At 38.2% G+C, this 23,979-nt stretch overlaps 1 protein-coding gene across 8 annotated transcripts in view; it reads left to right on the top strand.

Annotated features, from left to right (window-relative positions):
- Positions 1 to 23,979, top strand: part of TPD52L1 (TPD52 like 1) — a 99,545-nt gene that overhangs the window by 26,857 nt on the left and 48,709 nt on the right. The window contains exon 1 of one of the 8 annotated variants that reach the window (XM_082406268.1): positions 3,201 to 3,280. The exons of the other annotated variants lie outside the window; for them this stretch is intronic. The gene's annotated coding sequence lies outside the window, so the exon portion shown is untranslated. Of the gene's footprint in view, positions 1 to 3,200; positions 3,281 to 23,979 lie in introns of those variants that run through there. 8 annotated transcript variants of the gene reach the window in all.

The following is a 23,979-nucleotide window of genomic DNA, read 5'->3' as shown; positions in this document are numbered from 1 at the left end:
GTTAGTGTATAACAGACCACAGTTTTTATTGTCCACCGAAATTAGAAATACATATTAAAATATAACCCCAAATTTAAAAAAATTTCGAAATAAACATACTTGGGCCAAAGAAAAAATCAAAATGAATTCTGAACTGTCTAGAAAACAATGAAAAGGAAAACACTCCAAAATCTATGAGATACAAAGTAACCACAAATAATAGAAGTTAATACTTAAGAAACTAGAAAAAACACACTAAAAGAAGAGAGAATTTTAAAAGATAGAAACAGAAATGAATGAAAACAGCAACAACAAAAATAGTAGAAAGGGTAAATCAAAAGTTAATATTAATATTTGGAAAGATACACATCCCTTGAGAGCCTATTTCTAGAGAAAAAGAGAGCAAAGTTAGAAGTAAAAAAAAGAAACAAAACTAAAATATTGAAGAAATTTTAGAAGCTGAAGAATACCACATATAACTTTTTGGAAACTAAATTTTAAACCTAGAGCAGGGATCTGCAAACTTTTTCTTTTTCTTCCTTTTCTTTTATTGAGGTTACCTTGGTTTATAACATTATATAAGTTTCACATGAACAACATTGTATTTCTACTTCTGTATACACTACAGTGTGCTCACCACGAAAATTTAGTTTCTATCCATCACCATACAGTTGACCCCCTTTACCCATTTCACCATCTGCCTCCCTCTTCCCCTCTGGTAATCACTGCTCTGTATCTACATGTTTGTTTTGGTTTGTTCATTTATTTTGGTTTTTGCCTGTGAACTTTCTCTATAAAGGAACATATAGTAAATATTTTAGGTTTTGTAGGTCATACGGTCTCTGTCACAACTACTCTATTCTGTCACAGTAGCACAAAAGGAGCTACAAACATTATAAAAACAAATGGGCATGGCTATGATCCAATACAACTTTATTTACAGAAATGGACAATGGGCCAGATTTGGTCTGCAAGCTGTAGTTTGCTGACCCCTGAACCAGAGGAAGTATAGCAAAATATAAACTACCAAAATTAATCCAAGGAGAATTGAAAATTTTAATAGATTAATTAATAACTGTATTTCATATAAGTCCATTTAAAGTTCCAGTATAGATAAGATATTTTGGAATTGGACAAATGCTCTTAAGAGTCGCTATAAAGAATAAATATGTGAGATTAGACAAGGCATTATGATAAAGACAGCTAAGTGGGGGAGGGAGTTGCATTATGGACTTTTTTTTTTAAAATATTGCTACTTTATTTTATTTGTATTTATTTATTTATTTATTTTGGCTGCATTGGGTCTTTGCTGCGCACGGGCTTTCTCTCGTCGCGGCAAGCAGGGGCTACTCTTTGTTAACGGTGCACACTCTCATTGCGGTGGCTTCTCTTGTTGTGGAGCACGGGCTCTAGGCGTGAAGGTTTCAGTAGTTGTGGCATGTGGGCTCAGTAGTTGTGGCTCGCGGGATCTAGAGCACAGGTTCAGTAGTTGTGGCGCACGGGCTTAGTTTCTCTGCGGCATGTGGGATCTTCCCCGACCAGGGATCGAACCCGTGTCCCCTGCATTGGCAGATGGATTCTTAACCACTGCACCACCAGGCAAGTCCCACCTTATGTAGTATTAATATATACCCTAAAGTCACTCAAAACAGCATGGTATTGCCAACATAGATAAATACCACAAAATGGAGTCCAGAATGGATCTTAGAATATTCTGGAATTTAATATATGCAATTTAGTGGAAAATATTTAATAACAAAGTCCTAGTACAATTGACTATTTGAAAAAAATAAAGTCAGACTCTTATTCTATGCCTTAAAAAATTAATTGTACATAGATTAAAATCTTTACTGTAAAAAAAATGCAGATATTCAAAGAAAAGTGACATGGCTATGTACCATGTAATAACTGGGGAGACTGTTTTTACTAAGAAAGGAAACACAGAAAAGAAAATGAACATTTTATCCTACATAAAATTTTAAAGGATTTACATCACAAAAAGTATTATCAAATTCAATCAACAAATAATAGGTGGGAGAAAAAATTTCATCACATATAGCAGTTAATGGATTAATATCAATAAAGTATGAATAAATCTAATACTTTCATATATCAATAGAAAATAGGCAAATTATTTGAATGGACAGTTTACAGAAAAGCAAATGCAGTTGGCCAACAGCATATGAAAAGATGCTTAAATTAATTATACAAATGCAGATTTGAGTAATGACACGATATTGTGTTATATACTTTGGATAGGTAAAAAGTTAAAAGTGTGATAACTCCAGTAACTGAGAAGGATGGAGGAAAGGAATACTTTCGCGTGCTGCTGGTTGAAGTGTGAATTGCTTCAGTCTTTTTGGAAAACAATCGGGCAACATCTATTAAAATTTAAATTCTTCTCTTGAAATTTTTTGGAACTAAAACTACCTTGTGTAATAATACATGCACTGATACTCATTGCCGCACTGATTATAGTAGGCACTTCCCCATCCAGAAAAAAGTGAAGTAAGTAAGTGTCCATCAAAGGGGCAATGCTTGAATACATATAGTATTTGCTTATCATGAAATAGTCACCAGTCCCTTAAAACAGTTAGCTATAGCTATACCATTTAGCATGTATATTCATTGTGAATTGTTAAATAAGAATAGCGAGAGACAGAGGAGCGTATAAATGTGATACTATTTTTCTCAAACAGTGGCAAAAAAAGTGCATGTGTATGTGTAATTAGATATTTGTACATGTACACACACACATACATACACGCATTGCCAGAGAATAAACAAAGTCTTGTGTTATCTCAAATCCAGAAACTGTCAGATGCACTTTTATTTTTATACATCCTCATTTACCAAGGATTTTTATAGTGTTAAGGCATAAAGGGTTTTAGCTGGGATTCAGAAGGAAGAGTAAGAGAGCAGTTCACCTTTAAGAATAACTAATAGAGATCTTGTTTGGGAAGTTTCTGTTGAGAAGGTGGCCAGGTTTTATGGCATCACCTGCTGAATAAGATATCCCATAGTTATCCAAGCGTATTGTACATTCTGCCAAAGCCTTCACAGCTGGGTAGGTTTCGGACAAGTTACCATAGCAGAGAACACTAGTCACTCCAGTGGAAACTTTACAGTGCATCTTTCCTCTGTCAACTTGTTATCTAAGTGGAAGGGCACATTTTTATCCTTCAGTAGATCTTCTTCCTGTAGTAAGTGTGATTCTTCTTCCCACAGCTGCATTCTAAGTATGGCTAAAAGCGGTCTCACTCATCCTGGTTGACTCCCACCCTTACCTTGTTGGAAAGAGGTAATTATAGTGATAGTATGTGAAAATTTAGATACTGTATTAAACAAAGTTAAACATCCTTCTTAGATGTGTTTTTCAAACTTTTAAAATCTTGATACAGAGTAACAAATACATTTTATATTACATTCTGTTATATTGGTGTGTGTGTGTGCATATATGTGTGTGTGTATATGTTTGTGTTTATATTTATATATATATACAATAATGGCTAAAACTGAAACAAAATTTCCTGAAACATTACTTGCCCTTACTATGTGCATTCCTAATAATTTCTACTCTATTCTAGTCTACATTTTTTAAGGTATATATTTTTAGACATAATGCTATCGCACACTTAATGGACTATACTATAGTATAAACATAACTTTTATATGCCCTGGGAAACCAAAAAATTTTTATTACCCACTTTATTGTGACACTCACCTTACTTAGGTGGTCTGGAACTAAACCACAATTCTCCGAGGTATACCGCAGAGAACAATAAAGGTAAAACACACATCTTAAAAGTATCCATAAAGAGAACACAGATTAACTACGAAGAAAAAAAATTGATGGTGGGCATCTTTTTTTTTTTTTTAATTTTTAAAAAATTATTTATTTATTTAGTTAGTTTTTGGGTCTGCATTGGGTCTTCATTGTTGTGCGCGGGCTTTCTCTAGTTGTGGCGAGCGGGCTTTCTCTAGTTGTGGCGAGCGGGGGCTACTCTTCATTGCGGTGCACAGGCTTCTGATTGTGGTGGTTTCTCTTGTTGCAGAGCATGGGCTCTAGGCGCGTGAGCTTCAGTAGTTGTGGCGCGTGGGCTTAGTTGCTCTGTGTCATGTGGGATCTTCCTGGACCAGGGCTCGAACCCATGTCCCCTGCATTGGCAGGCAGATTCTGAACCACTGGATGGCGGGCATCTTATAAGCAACGGAGGCCAGAATGCAGCAGAGAGTATTGAAAACCCAGAAATGTACCCACAGCAAATATTTTAGTGGAAAAAAATGATTTTAGTGCCAATAAGCCATCATTAAAGTTACTTCTAAAGGAAGTATAAGAAGAAAAAGGAGAAGGAGAAGAAGAGGAAGAAGGAGGAGGAGAAGAAGATACAAGAAATAATTCTGAAAATTAAATCAGTATAGGTAAGGAAATCCAAATGAAAATTGACTGTTTAGAAAAATGAAACATTTAGGTTTAAAAAGACAGAACTAAAAATTTGAGTTTTTATAAATATGTAAAAGGAAGAGGGATTATGTTCAGCATTTTATAATTTTTAAGGAGAGTGTACAAATATTGTTAAACTTTGGACTTTTAAGTATATATTTTTAAGTATGAGTGTTAAAATCCTCTAGGAATCAATAATAGAACAAAACTAGAGGACAAAAAAAACAAAAAAACTAGAGGACATAGCTCTCAATGTAATAGAGGAGAAACTGGAATTAAACACAGCAATTCATTCAAAAAGAAAGGAAATAATATGGGAAAATCATAAGGAAGAAAGTCCAAAATATTCTGCTCAAGGAAGGCCAATGGATGTTTGTCAGTAATTTCTAGGCCATCTCAGATGTCACAGGTCCTCACAGCAAGAGCCTGGAAACCAAGGCATTGTGAAGTGATTTCTTCTCACACTTTCACTACAGCAGCCAGAAAATATAAGGCAACTGAAATATTCCAACAAGAGCCTTGGGTATAGGGTGTCAACAGATTTCCTGGAAGGGGACAATGGGGGACTGACTATACGCTCCATGATGTCACAACCAGTAGCCCCAGGAAATGGCCTGGATCCACCCCTGCAAATGCTAGTATTACCTCTACTGTTCATGTTTAGTATTTGATCTTGGGGTGATTTGGTTAGGCATCCACTTGTGATGGTTTTCCTTATGAAATGCTCCTCTTTATCTCATGACTGGTTTTTACCTTGACTATAATCTTGCCTTGTATTATTATTATTTTCAGCTGTCTATTTTTATTTTGTTTTTGTTTGTTTTCACCATTTACCTCCATCTGGTATACCATTTCCCATACTTTTATCTTTGACCTCCTCCAACTCACATAGTTTTTAGATAGTTTTATGCAGGTGTAGTTGGGTTGCGCTTTAGGATCTCTTTGGAGAAATTTTTCTCTTAAGGCAAATTTATCCCCTTTTATTTACTAACATGACAGACAGGAGAAAATATTTGCAAACGAAGCAACTGACAAAGGATTAATCTCCAAAATATACAAACAGCTCATGCAGCTCAATATCAAAAAAACAAACCAATCAAAAAATGGGTGGAAGACCTAAATAGACTTTTCTCCAAAGAAGACAAACAGATGGCCAAGAGGCACATGAAAAGATGCTCAACATCCCTAATTATTAGAGAAATGTACATCAAAACTACAATGAGGTGTCACCTCACACTGGTCAGAATGGCCATCATCACAAAATCTACAAACAATAAATGCTGGAGAGGGTGTGGAGAAAAGGGAACCCTCTTGCACTGTTGGTGGGAATGTAAATTGATACAACCACTATGGAGAACAGTATGGAGGTTCCTCAAAAAAAATAAAAATAGAACTACCATATGACCCAGCAATCCCACTACTGGGCATATACGCAGAGAAAACCATAATTCAAAAAGACACATGCACCCCAATGTTCATTGCAGCACTATTTACAATAGCCAGGACATGGAAGCAACCTAAATGTCCATAACAGGGGAATGGATAAAGAAGATGTGGTACATATATACAATGGAATATTACCCAGCCATAAAAAGGAACAAAATTGGGTCATTTGTAGAGATGTGAATGAACCTAGAGACTGTCAAACAGAGTGAAGTCAGTGAGAAAGAGAAAAACAAATATCACATATTAATGCATATATGTGGAATCTAAAAAAAATGGTATAGATGATCTTATTTGCAAAGCTGAAATAGAGACAGATGTAGAGAAAACGTATGGATACCAAGGGGGGAAGGGTGGGATGAATTGGGAGATTGGGATTGACATATATACACTATTGATACTGTGTATAAAATAGATGGCTAATGGGAACCTACTGTATAGCACAGGGAACTCTACTCAGTGCTCTGTGCTGACCTAAATGGGAAGGAAATCCAAAAAAGAGGAGATATATGTATACGTATAGCTGATTCACTTTGCTGTACGGCAGAAACTAATACAACATTGTAAATCAACTATATTTCAGTAAAATAGATTTTTTAAAAAGAATACATTATAAAAACAAAGAAGAAAAATATAGAAATATGTAGAAAACAAATGAGGACTTTAAACAGAAATCATCAAACAGATAAAAGGAATAAAACTAATACATCTGTCATATTACTAGGCTACTTTGTTTTATTTCATTTAAAAAATGCTAGTCACAGCCCATTAAGTTGACTTAGTGATCCACTAAATGGGGTAGTGACCTACAGTTTGAAAAAAATACTGCATTAGAAGATTCCTATCAAGCTGCGTGCATGGCATTCCACGGTCAGAAGATTTCCACTGGGCTGGCAAGGCAGTAACTCAGTGAGGTCAAGTCCAGACCTAGGTGTGCTTTGCTTTATTGAGTATATGCCAGTAAAGCCAGCTTATGTGGAAGACATTCAGGGAGCAGGTTCCTTAAGATAGTTTTCAGTCTTAGGCAAAGCATTGTGATACTTTTAGAGAATTAGCTTAAAGTGGGAGCAAATACTTTTTTTCCTGCTGCGGTAGATGCCTTAGGTAATGATTTTTCTCCAGCGGTTGGGTCTGTCATAAGAAGGCGGGTTGTCTTGGTGTAAATAGAAGGCATCTCAGTTGATTTCACCTCTGCCCTAAACATTCTTAGATTATCTTTTCCACTTAGGCTTTAAAATTACATGCTTAAATGGAAATAAAAGAATTTCCAAACCATACATAACAACAATTAAGTATATTCTCTTATAGTAATTATCCCAGTTGGGCAAACCACTCAATTAATTCTTCTCAGGACCAATAGAGATCACTTGTGCACCTCGTTCCAAATACAGAATTTGTGTGGGTCATAATCACAGAGGTGACTGATGCAGGCACTGAAGGTGGAAGTGTTTAAAAACCTGACTCATACTTTGACCACAAAGGAAAATGACATGTGTTATATCTAACAGGATTTGGGAGCAGCAAAGTTCAAAAAGAAGGCGGACAATGGACTCTGCCTACGGCATCCTTTATAGTATACCTAATTTAAGATGTGTATAACAAACATTTTTAGATATTCATTAGGAAAAAAAGGCTTTATATCCTGCCATCAACTTTATTTTTTTCATCTAACATGTTTTTCTTAGTGATTAACATTAATGCCTTTGATTTTTCAGGTGTTGTCCAAAGATAGTTCATCACAGGGGGAAAGAACAGAGATGGGGATTGGCAACCTCTCTCTTCTTGGTACTTTTCCATAAGACTTCTTTCAACAACCTCATTGTTCTTCCCTTTTTACTCCTAAGTAGATCCAAACCTAATATTGTAGGGACTTGATTTTGTTTCCTTATAACATGAGTATTTGAAACAAATTGAGCCATTTTTGTTTTCACGTTATTTAATAAGCAGCACAGAAAGAAGAATGTAGAGTAAGAGCCATAGCAATACTTATAGTTGACAAAACACATAACAAAAAGGGTATGCTGAGACACTGAAAGTCAAATCATAGGTCCTCCTAAAATTTCCCTTTCCATTTGCCTTCCCATCCTAGAATTCTCTACCAACATTGAAATATTTTAGGTTAGGATGGAGAGGAAGTATAGATAGAGCTTTCTGCTCCTAAGTCCACATCTTTCTATAGATGAAGACAGCCTCAAGTACCAGGGTAGAAATAGGTTCTCTGAACTATATTGGTCATAATTTGAACTATTTCTATCAGCTGTGATTTTGTGGCTGGCAAGAATTAATATGTCTTTCTTGGTTTGTAGGACTGTCAAAAAATAAGGTACCAAATTTATGACCAGTCCCAAGTGAAATAAACTGTTGTCCCTGGTGCCTCATTTTCGGAATAAGTCCTAGGTCTTACTCTCTGAAAACAGTACTGAAGTAGGTGGCATGTGGGAGTCACTGCAAAACCCAGACTGATGGTAGGAAATCGATGAGGCTGAACGCCATCAACATTACATCAGCATGCTTCGGAGTTTTTATGATGTGCTCGATATATTCTCTTTTGCTATACTAAGGAAACAATACAGAGCCATCCATTACTGTTGTCTCCACTCTACTTATTGATTACAGTGGTTTGTATTGTATCATAGGATGTTATATGGACTCTTAACATGATTTTAAATTCACTTGTCTTCCAAACTATAACTAACGTTTTCTCTAAAATTGAATCATTCCTTGGTTCCCTTGGGATTTTGTTTTGTTCTTGGTGTCTGTGTTTGGTTATTTTGTTCAAATTATATTTTCTCCATTCTTTTATTGTCAGTAATATTCCTAGCCTTATTTCCTAGTGGATGCTTTTGCAGGAGAACAAACTGTCCTTTGACACTTGGATCTCACCCATCGTCCATTTGCTTGATGTGTTTCCATGAGCACAGGCATTCCTAAATGAAGAAGAGAGAGACTGAATGTCCCCTTCCAGATTCCATCAAAATATGGACTTAATTATTTTTCTTTAATTTCAGGAAATGGTGAAGGGATAATGATGCGTTCAAAACTGGGTGAATAATATTATTTCTTCTAACTGAAACAGTGTAGAGGAACCTACCCACTGGTATCACTGGTGCAGCATTGTAGATGCCCAAGAACAGCAGTACTTCCCATTTGGCTGGCTATTCTCACATGTAGTTTGTCAATATAGAGAAATAGGGTGCAGATATCCTAAGTATAAAGCCAAACATTCTCTGAGTGTGTCTCTCTCCCTAACATCTGAGGAGAGAGAGAGCTCAGAGCAAAGGAAGAAATGAACAACTGTGGGACATCGACGTCCTCACTGGCCTTCTGATACTTGACTTTTCTCTCTCCTTCTTCTGCTCACTGGACATCTACATACCTTGTCATTATGAACTATTACTATTTTTTAAAAGGTAAGTTCAAGAAAAATAAAAAAGAACCAATATTCACACGGTATAATAACATATGGAACTTGCTATTCAAGGTACAAAGTAGAATCATAAAAGATGTGAACAGAATTATGAATGAAGGACCTGAAATAGCTACTACACAGCCACCAAGCTCTCCTGATCATGTTGTTGGAGAAACCTGTCCTCTCATCATTATTCCCTCAGGGCCTCTGTTGCAGGAGACTAGTGGGGGGTAGGGGGGTTGAGGATGACTTTGACTCCAGGTGGAAATTGGTGTTCTCCTGATGAACTGGGCTAGCACTCAGGACACCAGACATTTAGCTCTAGGCATGTGACTGTCACCCGGCCATGTTGACACCTGCCCTTAATGCCGAGGGTTTCAGAACCAGCATCATGAAGTTCGTTTGGGTTAGTCCATAGCAAGACACATTTGGAGAAAAAAGGAAAATCCTTATTTTCCTTATCTGCAAGTGCCTCAGCAGGATCCCAAAATGTACATGCTAGTAACTTGAAACGTAACCTACTAAGGGGAGGAGAAATAGACATGCAGATGTGACTTATGCAGACTTTGTCCCCATAATGGAAAAACACCTGCTATGACATCACCTGGCCACCAGGGGATGTGCTACTAGCACCTCATGGGAAAGAAGAAGGGGTTGGGTTTGTTTTGTTTTGTTTTTTTTAGTACAGCAGCACCTCATAAGGGAGTCTTCCTGCTGTCTGCCCATCTTCAATTCTAAGGAAGTAAGCATTGATTTTTCTCCCCTTTGTTAACTTACCAGCTAGGTTAAGTCCACTTTTTTTTTTTTTTTTTTTAAGTCCACTTTTCTGAGAGTTAATAAGAGCTCGGAGAGAAAAGAGAATATTAGCTGTGGTTCCAAACACCAGCCAAGGACTTTGCCACAGTGGTCTGCTTTGGTGGTGGGCCTGAGTCTGCACTGACCCCTGTGGGGCTTGCCTCCCCCGTGCTCTGCACTGGACCCGCACGCATACCTTACTGATAAAGTCAGGCCCATGTGTGGCCACTCCAGTGAGAGCTGGTTCTGTCACAAGTGTCCTACCTGATTTCTTGAAAGATTTTATTAGCATCCATGTCTTCCCTGGCAAGCATTTAATTATAAGGGCACTGACGGAGCAGTTCAGCTCTGCCTGGCTGACTGTTTATAATAATCATTGCTAACATCTATCCATTATCCTTATGCGTTAAACATTGTACCCAAGAGTTTACATAATTTAATCTCATTTAATCTTCCAGGCAACTTTTTGAGGTAGTTACTATTATTTTCTCTATTTTACAGATGAGGAAAGTGACGCTTAGAGAAGCTAAGTGAGATAGCCAGGATTGCTCAGCTAATAATTGTGTTGCCAGGACTAGATTCAGGCCCATCTTATTCCAAAAGAGACATTCTTAAGTGATATTGCGATTCTCAGCATAGAGGGTGGAGACTGGGGCTAGACCTGTCCCCAGTGGGGTAGGGCACAAGGACTTAGAGAATTTGTTTTCAAGCTGCTTGTGTTTATATTCTCCTTTCCCATGTCCCTCCTCCCTCCTCTCTGCTCCCCTCCTTTTTCCTATTCTGATGTACTTTCCTGGGTAGACAGAATAGGGGAGTGCCTGTCCTCACCATTGCCACTCACTGCCACACTGAGTACTGTTCTGAGGGCTGTGCTACAGCCCTTAGGGGCACCGTGATGGAAAGTAGCTGAGAACCAGTGGGCTGAAGGAAGGCTAACAAATCCGCAAGCAATTTTTCTGTGACTTTCTGTGTGAGGCGTTCTCTCTGTGATGGCATAGCTTCAGGGGGCGCACACAGCAGCAGAGTGCTAAGGCAGGCTGGAAAACAGCCGCTATGGATATGAGAAATGTATGTATATAAAACGGGAAACATGTATATAAAGTGCATATACACCTGGAAAACATACATATGCAAAACACATATACATGAAAAATACATATATGAGAAAATATACATATATGAGCAACATACATATATGCGAAAATAAAAAATACATATATGAGAAAATATATATTCATTTTATATATGAATCTATATACCTAGGTATAGATATTGATGTGTATATGTTGGACTCTAGGTTTGTGTTTCCTCCTCTCCCAATTCCAGCATCAACCTTAGTAAAGGTGCAAAGCTGTGATATGTTCATTGCGGAGCAGTTCTCCTTTGAGACTTGCAAGACTGAGTGGGGAGTTGGTGGGGGTGAAGGCCACGCCCAGGCCTTCAAGGATCTCACAACCCAAAGCGCTTTTGTTTTTCTTCAGGATAATACTGACAGTTCTATTTATAGATCCATTCTTTTAGATCGTCATGATTTAGACAGCCAGAGAATTCTGTGGAAAAGTCTTCTGAAAAGTAAAAGAATTAAAAAATTAAAAAATGAATACAGGGACTTCCCTAGTGATCCAGTGGTTAAGACTTCATCTTCCAATGCAGGGGGTGTGGGTCTGATCCCTGGTCGGGGAGCTAAGATCCCACATGCCTGCGGCCAAGGAACCAAAACATAAAACAGAAGCAATGTTGTAATAAATTCAATAAAGGCTTTAAAGATGGTCCACGTGAAAAAAAAAAAATCTAAAAAAAACCCCCCAAAAACCCAGAAAACTAATACAAGGCTCCATGCCTTTTAGTCCCTAAGAGCTGACTAGGACCACCTTTGGAATTCAAGCTTATTTACTCAATTCATGATTAATATTGAGTGTGACTTTTTTGTTTCCCTTGGCAACGTCTAGTTTGCAATCAATTAGAAGTGGCAGGTCACAACAGGGAAAAATCTGGAAGAAACAGGGATAGATCTGGAAGCTCAGCATTTCTGGGCTTTCTGTTTAAGGACGAAAGGGCCATTCATAATTCAGCAGCCCCTGAGGTCATCCGTGAGCACATCATAGCATCAGGAAAGTCGTGTTTTCTTCCTTAAGCACATCCTGTCACTCCTCTGCTCAGAAACCTGTGCTTCTCTTTTCCTCTCCTGCCTCCAGTCTCCTTTTCCATCTTTTTTTCCAATTCAGGATCCTCTGTGATCTAGACCAAACATCCTTTTTGGTACATTCCTTAACCCCTTCCCCTAAAAGCCTAACTTCAGATAGTTCAGCAACTCTTCATTCTTGTACTATACCTGAACTTTTTTGGTTCTTATACTTTGCCAGTGCTCTTCCTAAAAGACCTCCCTCCCCATCTCTCCCTGTCAAAATTCTCCTATTTTGTAAGACCAAAATCAAACAACATTATCTCTGTGAAGACCTTCAGGATTAGTTTTTGGATTAAACATTTCTTATTTATGCTAATAATACATTGTTTAGACCTTGGCTAAAGTGTTTAATACATTCTTAATTTATAGTTAGCTGAGTACACTAAGGCTCTCTACTCTGTTCTTTGAGGGTAAGAAGCATGTCATGCATTTTTTGTATCACCCTTTAATGAGAGAAAGATTTTGTATAAAATGCTTTAACATTAAGTAAACTTTAGATCTATGGAAAAGGAACTGATGTGACATTCCCTGGTAATACTGGGCAAATCAGCATTGTCATCTCGAGTTGCTCTAATCATCACTTGCATATTTTGATTCTTTGATGTTCCAAGCAGAAATTTTAACCTTAGGGCTTTTGAACTAGCTGTTACCTCTCCCTGGAGATCTCTTTCCTTTTGGGAGTTTTAAACTTCACCCCATTCTTGGGGCCAGCACACCTGACCCATCTTAGCGAGGCTTCCTTTGACTTCTCAAATCATTGTTGGTCATGTGTTGAGACAGAAACCCTGCTTCCAGTTGCTCTGTCACCGTGCCCTGTTGTACCATAGCACTGCCACAGCCACGAGAGTTGCTGCTTATCTGCTCATCAAGCGTCTCTTAAGGTTCATGAGAGCAGAGGCTTTATCTAAGAACTAGACCAGGGCCGGTTTCACAGTGGCACCACTTACATCATATTATATTATTTAAAATCAGTGGTTCTCAACGTTGGCTGCGCACACCGGTGTCACCTGTGGGGCTTAAAAAAACACAGATGTGCCAGGTTGACTTCAAAGATTCCAATTCAGTTGACCTGGAGTGATGCCCTTAAATTTAGCTCTAAATGTATGAATCATCAAAGGCTCAGGAAAACAAGGAAAGATAAGCTTTCCACAGCTTCCAAAGTTGTGGTTGTTTATAAGACTTTCTGTATTTTATTTTAAGACCTCATCTCATATCCTTAATCCTTGTGACTGTCACAGAGAGATAATAAGATCAAACATGAACTTACATTAGCCAAAGAAACATCTGGGGCAGTTCCAAAGTTTTAATTACCGTTTCAGTAATGTAAGAGCTTAATTACAGTTTGAATGTTGAAACAAGTTTGGGTATGTCGCCCTACAAATAAAGGAAATATAAATAATTATCATCCGGCCTTCTGTCTCAATGCAAGACCAACAATCACCAAATAATTTTTAAGAAATATACTACATGTTAAATGGTTATTTTTCTGTTAGCTTATATAAGATACATGACACTGAGTAATGTACTTGAAATAAATGTTTATTTTATCCATAATATGTACTTTGGTATTTATCAGAGAGTCCATTAAAATTGTATAACAAGTTTCAGTGGAAATAGAACTTTTTCTTTTTCCTCATATTTGTGTATTTGATATCAGACTTTATTCTTAGACTCTCCACCTCTCATCACCATGGTATCTGAACAGATTTATGACTGTGACATGCTGTGCCCCTTATTATGGGGCACAGAGGTGAGAGTGAGGCTGATTCCTGCTCGGAGCCACTTACCCAGTGAGTGGCAGACCCAGCATCCGGATTCCTCCCCCTTAGTAGCAAAAGTGTGGTCATATTCCTAAATCATTAGGCAGGGAAATAAAAGCAACAACCTTAAAACTGTGCCTCAGAGATCATCTGGACAAGTCTGTGCTTTTAATCAGAACACGCACGTGGTGAATCTCCCACTAAGGAGCTCCGGAAGGGATTTTCCCAACCTTTTCTAGATCATGAGGAACTACATTTAATTTATAATCTGAAAATATTCCAAACATAGACTCATAATCTTGCTTGCTGAAATTTTATTTCATCTTTCTTATTGCTTGCTGAAAAGAAGAGCCGCTGTCCTTTTCCTTTTAACACGCCTCCCTATATGAACAGTCTCTAGAGATGTCACTTTTCTAGACTAAAATCTCTGTTTATGTGTTATCACTTTGACCTTCTAAATCCTTGAACCATTTTACTTTTTCATCTTGGTAGGTCTGTTCTCTTCATAATCTCTAATTAAATAGTTCTAAACAGCACATATCTGCCCCTTGATCCAGTTCAGTACTGAGCGGTATGAATCAAGCTCACATGCTCAGAAATGCAGGAAACATAACTTTTCTTATTTTTCTGCATTCTCATTTTCATGTCTCAAATTTTAAGTTCCTTTTCTACCGTGGAGTATTTTAGCGAAATGTTTGTCCCCCAAATTAGGAGGCATTTCTCTCTTTCGTCCTGCCAGACCCTAAAGTAAAGACTTTTTTGAGGGTCAAGTGTACAATTCAGGACTGTAAGAGGCAGAATAGTTGGACGAATTTTTTTAAGCAAAGGCTATTTTCTACCCAAAGTAAAATATAACGTTCTAATCAGGTGTGCAAACTAGTTATTTCTAAAATAACATATAATTTAATACTTTCTTAAAGTTAGACCACACTTCAGAAACAAGATTGCTTTTCCAGTGATTACTCTCAACTAAGCTGTACCCCAAAAGATTATTAAAAACTTGCCAAGTTACTTTTCCTTTCGTCTTAGTGCTAAGGATTCAGATGGGTGGCAGGAACTAAGTAAACGAAAGTATACGTAATTGGTGACGTGGAAGAACCCAAAGGGAATTGAATGAAGCCCACTAAACCTCAGAGGTGAGGGGTTGCACCACCCAATTTTCAAAGAGGCATTTGGGTGTCCTTTACCTGAGACAGTAGAGTCACTAGTGTCTCCAGAAAAAAAGAAAATAAAAGAGAGAGGTAGGGAATGTCACAACCAAGTGTGGTTACTAACAGTCACTGCTGGTGTTCACATGGGTGAGGCTGGCCAGAGCCTCTGCAGCTCTGGGTCAACGTGAGGCTGGCTGAGGGATCAGGTAGCCCAGGGCCCTCTGAGTGAGCCCGTTGCCCCAGTTAAATAAGTAAGGGTCAGGATCTGGGAAGGTCAGCACTGTGAAAGCACTACCAGGAAGTAGGACTGTGCCCAGGGCTTCAAGCTGAGACCCTGGCTGTCAGCCCCATCTTCATTTGATCTTGAACTCTGCTTTGCTCCCTGAATGGAGGAGCTCAAGGTCTGTCCACCTTTAGGGACAGAATATCTGCGGTTAGTTTCCAGTGGATCCTGATTACAGCAGAGGCAACCACAAAAGCTCTCAGCCACTGGGAGGCTCTTATAGTACTTTAAACCCTTTAAGGCAATTTGAGTCTTCTGTGTCTGTTGTCTTTGAAGGCATCTTGTGTAGTATTTGAAACGTGTAGTGGCCAGGTTAAGTGATTTTTCAGTTATTCACTGGAGATGGAAAAAAAAAATCACAAAATTCTTCTTTATTTTACATTTCTACTCACTTGCAGTGGCTGCCCCAATTCTACCCCTCTACACACGTTTGGATGCATGGAGTAAGGGAAATCTATTTGCAAACACATGAGCAGCTTCCAGAGCTGGGAGGCCTAGGGACACACTAAGATGATAAGTTGCCTGAATATAGAAAAAGCAGGGAAGCCTGGCTCGACCATTTTCTCTCTGTGAACATCAATTTTCTCATCTATAAATTAGGGGTAGTGATGCCTAACCGTATGAATTAATGAGCATCGAACCCCTTGACCTAGGGCCTGACACGTGAAGAACACAAGTGTCAGCTCCTTCCCAGCAGCCATAATTGTGGATGTGGGGCTGCCTCTGTGCCCCAGGAGAGCTTCCTTAATGGTTCTCAACTGGGTGTGGTTTTGCCCTGCAAACACGGGGCAGTGTCTGGAGACAGTTTGATAGTCCCAGCTGTGGGAAAGGTACTACTGGTATCTATCTGGCAGAAGCCCTAAATTAAATAAAATAAATAAATAAATTAAATTAAATTAAATTAATAAATAAATTAAATAAATTAAATAAATTACTGAACATCCTACCATGCACAGGACTGTCTTCCACAACAAAGAATCCTCTGGCCCCAAATGTCAAATAGTGCTGGGGTTGAGAAACCCATCTGACTGAAAAGTCATAGCAAAAAAGGGCAAGTTTGGCTCATTTTCCTTCATCCTTAGGAAAAAGAACATACATTATGATAACATAACAATACTGACCTCTTCTGGTACTTAAGGAAACAAAGAGCCTATAAAATCTAGACAATGCTATGAAACTAAATCTGATTATGGTGAAAGAAAACAAAAGTAAAGGTATTTTGTTTGTTTGTTTGTTTGTTTTAATTTAAATAAGCAATCCTATCTACTCAGCTGGTTTCTTGATTGTGGATTGAAGGATCTAAGGCTGGATTTTATTGATTTTAATTTTTACCAATCATACGGCCTAAAAAATGTTTTGCTAGATTTGTATGATTTACTAAATAATTACTGCTGTTTGCATGACACACAAAACCAAGAAAAGGTCAAGTGTTAAATTCTGTGTTTAGACACTTATTTCAATTCAAATGAAACTCTAAAGGAAAAAGATAACAAGTTTAGCTTGCTTTAATATACAAGAAAATGTGCTAGAATTGAGCACTTGTATCACAAAATATCAGACGTTGATGAAAATGTTTAAATGACTTACTGCACAAGAATGCTTTAGAATCATAGGGCAGTTTTTAAAGCTCGACTTGCCTTGTGTTTCCACGTTGTTGCATCATTAGATGAAGTCTCCTTAGTGGGTGATTACCACCTGCCTGCCTGGGTTGGGTTGCCTGGGATACACAGGTGAGCCTGGCGTCACTGCCATGTTTTATAGTCTGTGTTGAACTTCTGCGGTGGCACCTTTCTAAAAGAACATACATTTTAAAGCCATGATTATTATTTAAACCCTTCTTTCAGTCATCTTACTTGAAGACTGGTTTTTAAGTTTTGTTTGCCACCGACTGGGAAGGATTTTGAAAGAGGGCTAGGATGCTTCCTGCTTCTATGTTTAGCTTGCCATAAGTTCCATTCATAAATTCTGAAGATAGTTTGATCTTTTTTAAAAAAATAGTTCTAGATTTAGTCATTTGTTAAAAATGTGTTGAAAATTGACTACATGTGTACAAAGTTGTACTAGCCACAGATTTAAATACATATTTTCTTTGAAAAAATGTGCATTGAAAATATCAGAAATGTTTTCACAAAATAGAGACAAATGATATACACAGTTTCTCAATAATTCAGTGTGACCTAATTTTTAAATGTTCCTCAATAGTCATTTATCCCCAGAGTGAGCAAAGGCTTGTGTGTCTGCGAGTGTGGGACAGTCGACTGGCTTCTGAAGACTTCTGATTGCGGTGGGCATGTGAGCACTGTCTGAGAGGGAGGGCGGGAACTCTGGAACTGTATGCTCTCCCTGTACCTCCCGTCTGTCTCCAAAGGCACTGTCTCCTCAGCCACCTTCGAAAAGCCAGACCCTTTGCCTGGGTCCATTTCGCTCAGTTTGCGTAAGTTAAGATTTCTTCATGCATGTTCCTTCGCCCACTCTATGTTTGAAATAAAAACCACCATTCATGATTTAGAAGTGTGCATTGTCTCCCACTGATACCAAAACTGTAAAGTGAATGAGTTATTTAATGGTTTATACATATACTGTATATATACTGTTCTTTGATGATAACATTGACACAATTGAAAAGACGCATCTATTCGTTCTACGTATTCGTTCTTAAATATGTAAAAAATCTATCTTCCCACGTATGGCTTTTTAAAAATGGTCCTTGATTTTGATTTTAGATTGCAATTTGTAAGACTCTGTGACTCTCTTGCTCAGAAAGGTCTCCTTGATCCAGTGATCCTTCTTGTTTTTTCTATTTTCTTGGTGATTTTTGGCTGGAGGTTCCAATAATTCTCCTATTATATGCCACAACGGTGCTAAGTGCTGGAGATTCAGACATGATTATGACAGTGTCTCTGTTCTTGAAGAGTTCATGGGTAAGGACTAATAAGCCCTAAATTCAATGTGATGAGTGCTGGAACAGAACCAGTGAGAACAGATAAGACACATACATGAGGAAGCAGTTAATTCAGAGAAAAGCTTCACAGTGTAGGCACTATTTGACCTGGGCTTAGAGGACGAAGCAGTGTTGGACACATGAAGATGGTAGGGAAGGGCATGACTTACCAAAGAGTAGTGTGAGTAGAGGAATGGGAGCAGAGATTGCCCAGGGCTCTGAGAATGACTGGTGAGCTGGAACAGCTGGAGAGTAGGCTGCCTGATGGAGAAAGGCTGAAGGGCCCAGCATAGAGGGGCTCTACTCAGTCTCGATGCTCTGCTTCGAGGGTTATATTTTATTCTGAATCCAGTAAAGAGACATCAAAGCCTCTACTGTGATGTTACAGACGAGGATAGGAATGATGTAGGGGCCCTGAGGAACCCAACTAGAAAGATCTGTACTTTCTTCTTAATATCTATTTATTTTAGAAAATTTGAAGAATACAGAAAAGTGGAAGTAAATGAAAAAAAAATCACCTGTAAATCCACTTCCCAGAATATTCATTTTTAAGATTTTTGTGGATTTCCTTCATATAGTCTTTTTCTATGCATAGAAAATATATGTACTTTAATATTCGATATAAAATTTGAAACCATGGTTTTATATGTTTTAAAATTAACAATATTTTGAGCTTTTTTTTTTTTTAATTTTGAGCTTTTAATGTTATTATTAATTGTTTTTCTGGAAAATGATTATTTTATGATGCAAAATGTTCCTTTTTATGGATTTACCATAGAGTGTATAAATAATCCTCCATTTTTTGGCATTTAACATATTTCACCCTTTTTGTTGTTGTTAGTCTTCAATATTTGTCTTTAAGATAGTTTGCTGAGCATATCAGTTAATATTGTTAAAAATACCACATCAGTGATATTGTGTATTTTTTCACTAATTCCACTGACAAAAGGTAATAAATAGTAAACAAATAAATGTTGGTTGACCTGAATGGAAATGAGGCATTTGCTTTGATGGTAGTGAGAATAATTTGAGTTAGACATTAGAAAGGACTTCCTTACTATAACAACTGTGAGACATATTTGCAACCATGGGACTCCTGAACCCATTTTCTGGATATTTTAAAAATTAATAGCCAAGATTTAAGTATTATCTTTCTTACCTGAATTGACTAGGATAGGTAGTATCTTATATCTATATTTATACTTTTGTAATCCTTGTAAGTTTTACTTATACATAAATTTGAAATTTTAAATTACAAATTTTGAAAAATTTTAACAATTACATGCTATGTTGGTCCATTCGGGATGCCATAACAAAAATACCATAGACTGGATGGCTTAAGCAATAGAAATTTATTTATCACAGTTCTGGAGGCTAGGAAGTCCAAGATCAAGGTGCCAGTAGATTCTGTGTCTAGTGGGAGCCCACTTCCTGGTTCATAGATGGCCATCTTTTGCTATGTCCTCACATGGTGGAAGTGGGGAGAGATCTCTCTGGGCACTAATCCCATTCATGAGGGCTCAACCCTCATGACCTAATCACTTCTCAAAGACCCCCCCCACCTCCTAATATCATAACATTGGGTATTATGATTTCAACATGTGCATTTGGGGGCCACAAACATTCAGTCCCTTGCACATGCTTACTGTAACCAGCCAGGTAATACAGAGGTATGTAAAACAGAGTTAATCTTTTCCCTATCCAGTCTCACCCTTTTGCAGTGAACAGCATTAATGATTTGGTGTGTATCTTTTCTCACCTTCCTCAGTGTTCTTACAAACACACAGACATTCATGTCCACATATAAAAGGTATTTTTGTTGGGCAGAGTGCTGTGTGCTGGTTACTAGTCCCACGGGAGCAGAACACTGTGCACCAGTGCTAGGAGAGGGCTCTAAACACTCCTGTCCGTTGTATCTTGATATTGGAGTTGCCAAGGAAAATACAACAACGCGGTCAGGCTCTAGATGGAACAGTGCTTTACTTGTATAGAAAAGAGAGCAAGATCAGCTTCAGTATTGTGCCTAGGTCCTTCATGGCTAGCAGGTCCCCTCCGTCACCCGGCAGCTGACTGGGGCAATTGACCTTACTCACCCCTCTCCTTTCTACCACCATCAGCAATAGAGAGGAATGATCCCAACTGCACCCCTGTGGAGTCTGAAATACTGAAAGCTGGGGTGCGCTTGAAGGCCATGGACACACATGCTTAAGCAGAGCACCCACTGAGCCTGAGATAGGGAAAGAGATTCCCTCACGAGGTGATAAGCCCAGCACAGGCTATGTGGGCTCTTTATCTCTTAGTAAGGAAGTGTTCCAGGCACAAGGCCCATTCTCCTTCAGCCAAATGGGGGTCCAAAGACTGCATGCTTGAGACCACCTTTCCCAACAATTTTTATTGCTGTCCCGAAATGGGTCATGGGTGAACATGATTTGGCAGCTTGCTTTACACGTTTAACAACATACAGTGAACATTCCTCCTGGTCCATGAATGTCAATCCAGTTCATTATTTTTAATAACTGAAAAATAGTACGCAGTATGGGTATCCTGTACTTGTTTCAGGTGTTCCCCTACTGATGGGTAGCCAGGTTTTTTTAGTTTTCTGCCGCTACCAACAATGCTGCAGTAAATACTTTATACCTATTTTCTTACATCTTCTCCTTTATTTCTGTAAGATTGATTCTCAAGAGTGGGATGGCAGGGTCAGAGGCTCTCCCAGTCAGCTGTCAGAGTCCGGAAGCCAGTGATGTGGTGGAGGACCGGTTTCTCTACAACCTTGCCAACACAGGCTGTCCTCCAACGTTTGAATTTTTGCTAATCTCTTAGATGAAAAATCATACCACTTTGCAATTTTAATTTGCATTTGCCTTCTACTGGTAAGGTTGTCTTTTCATATATTATTTAGCCATTGCATTTTCTTGTGTATGACTTGCCTTAAACTTTCCTAATTCTTGCATACTTTATTTCTGCTAAACATTTCATGATTCAGAAACACATCTTTCCATCTCTTTTAGCATTTATTTTCCTACTGAGATTTCAGGAGAAAAAGATTTTCTCCTGGACATTGTCAATAGCAGCTATCTGAAATGCTAAAGATTTGATAAGCAAAACTGGGGAAATGTGAATGCTACTGAACTGATTGTTTACAGTAAAGGGAAGACTGACTATAACTCTGACCAGTGCTTTTTAAATGATCAGGCCTTCAAGTCTGGCTGTGGTACTAATAGGCTGCATCCTGGCATTATTCTTTAACTCTCACCATAGCCATAATGTTGTATAAGGACTAAAGAACTTTTAAAAGCTTATTAGAAAAAAAACCCCAAAAAACCTTGGGCCTGTGGAGGTCTTTCTTACTATTTACCCCTTTCTGTAAATATGTGGGGAGCAGCGGGGGGGAAGTTATATTTTGTTCTGCTTGAGTCCCTAGAAGATGTCTTCTATTGTAAAGGGAATGGTTTTACTTTTTTTGCTTGAACTTGCCCTGAAGAATGACCCAGACCTTTACAAAGACCCACGAGCATTCAAGGAATGACCGAGGATGGGAGTGTAGCCTGTTCAGTGAAGCTGACCATATGCAAGCTTGTGTCTGTCTCACTCCCTCAGGGGTTGGAGGAAATGAGAAACTGGTCCCAGGTCCCTCTACTGTAGCTCAGGTATCTCAAGACGACTCACCAAATAAATGAATGGAAAATATATTTCTCGAGTCTATTTCTGATGGTGTAAGAAGAAAGAGGGGAGAAGTAGAGAGAAAAGGAGAAGGGATTCTTTCTTTTTTTAAAATGAGTGTTAGTTTTTGTTGATGAGTTTGAATCCAGGATAGTTTATTACCTTGGGCTTTTCTTGTAATGTAAGTGAGACTGTCTTCCTTCTTGTTCAACGCAAAAATCTAAGGCTGGGTGTTAAATTCCGAGGATTTATCTTTTGTCAGGTTTGGTTTCCTTTTCCAAGTTTCATGAGAGGTAAAGTTGAATATGTATATATAGGGCTGGGAGTTGTGAAATGAGGATGGGGATACAAAAAAAAGGATTATTTAAAGGTTAAATGATCTACCTATTTTTGGTTTGTCTATACACATTCTTGCAATAGTTTTATTTTTCCACATCAATGTAGGAGTTTATTCAGAGAAGGAAGTTCCTAGAGTCTGTCCATCAGGAAGATTAGCTATTTTTTGTTTTTCCATAACTATTTGTTTGGCTTTTTATTCACAGATTTGTGCCTGCTACGTTTTTATCACTCTGCTTTTGGAGTGTTTTGGTCTGAGTTGCAGATTTATCCACTGTGCATCTATTTTGTGTGTGTCAAACTGTGCCTTTCTAGAATAGCAAATGCTGGTTTGAAATGGGAAGAATATTCCAAGTGCCTTAATCTTATACTTGAAACGTAGGCAATTGGAGAAGCCAAGAAGATTCATGATAAATGTGTCACATCTTTTAACTGAAAATTGACTTCATGTTTTTTTCCCATGGCTTTGAGTGTGGTCACTTGAAATGCTCGTAACCAGCAGAAGCCATTGGTGTGGATAAGGCCATGTGACCTCAGGTGAGGAATAAAAACTCAGGTCTGAGTGGCTCACTCTTTGGTTGTGATTCATGTTGGCCTCATGCGAGTGAATTTCAGAAGCAGCCCCCAGAGGGACACATCTACCACATCAACCGTAAGGAACTTAAGCTTCTCTGTTTCTGGCTTTCATTAAAGAAAACCCAATGTTTTCCATACTTGTTCCCTTGACCCACTTTTAAACATTTAAAGAAATTTTTTTCTACAGTATTCACAGTTAACTAAAGTTTTCTTTTATTGATATATTCTAAACAACCTAAATTAACACAGAGGTTGGACAGTGTAACACAACTATGTCCTGGGTGACATGAAGGGACACCTTTCTACCACAGATAGTCCCAGGTATATGTCAATTTTCAACTTGTCGGGATGTCGGGTAAGATCCTGCTGTAGGTGTTTTCTCTTACCAAATGGAGTTAATGTTCTAGGGACACCCATCATGTCTTGAGGATCCTAGTTCCTCTTAAACTTTCTCCCTTTACTTACTTGTATCAAGGAAGTAGAAACTTAGAATTGTTTTATTGGGGAATATAAAGGTATAAACTCAGGCAGAACATTGATAGAATGAAAGCTAGCCTCTGGCTTAATGTAGTTCTTGAAGGGACTAGATGCAGTAACAACAATGTAGTGATGGTGCCAGGACAGCTGATATATTGATGTGTGCTGATTGTTACTTCTCTGCTGCGTTATTTACTACTTCTGTCAATGGCCACTGCGTTGGTGGTAAGTCTTGATCATTTTGTCTTCAACACTGCAAAAAGACAGATGCTCCCCTGACTGAATATCAGATTTAATTTATAGGCATTTGAACAGTACATATGTAAGGTCATGAGAGCTAATTAAATTAGTCCACAAATATTGATATTTATGGAGAACCTCATATTAAGAGTGTATAAAGTACCTCATAATCTGAAGGAGGAGAAAGACAATGAATTGTGCGGTTAAAATATAGCCTAAGTGATAAATATCTTGAAGTCATCAAACTCTCTTTATTCTTCCCAATGCTTACGAAATAATCTTTTGCTGTTCATTTGG

The sequence above is a fragment of the Balaenoptera borealis genome, assembly GCF_965194805.1.
Source record: "Balaenoptera borealis genome assembly, chromosome: 9".
Taxonomy (NCBI): Eukaryota; Metazoa; Chordata; class Mammalia; order Artiodactyla; family Balaenopteridae; genus Balaenoptera; species Balaenoptera borealis.
This window is presented reverse-complemented; position numbering and strand designations above follow the sequence as displayed.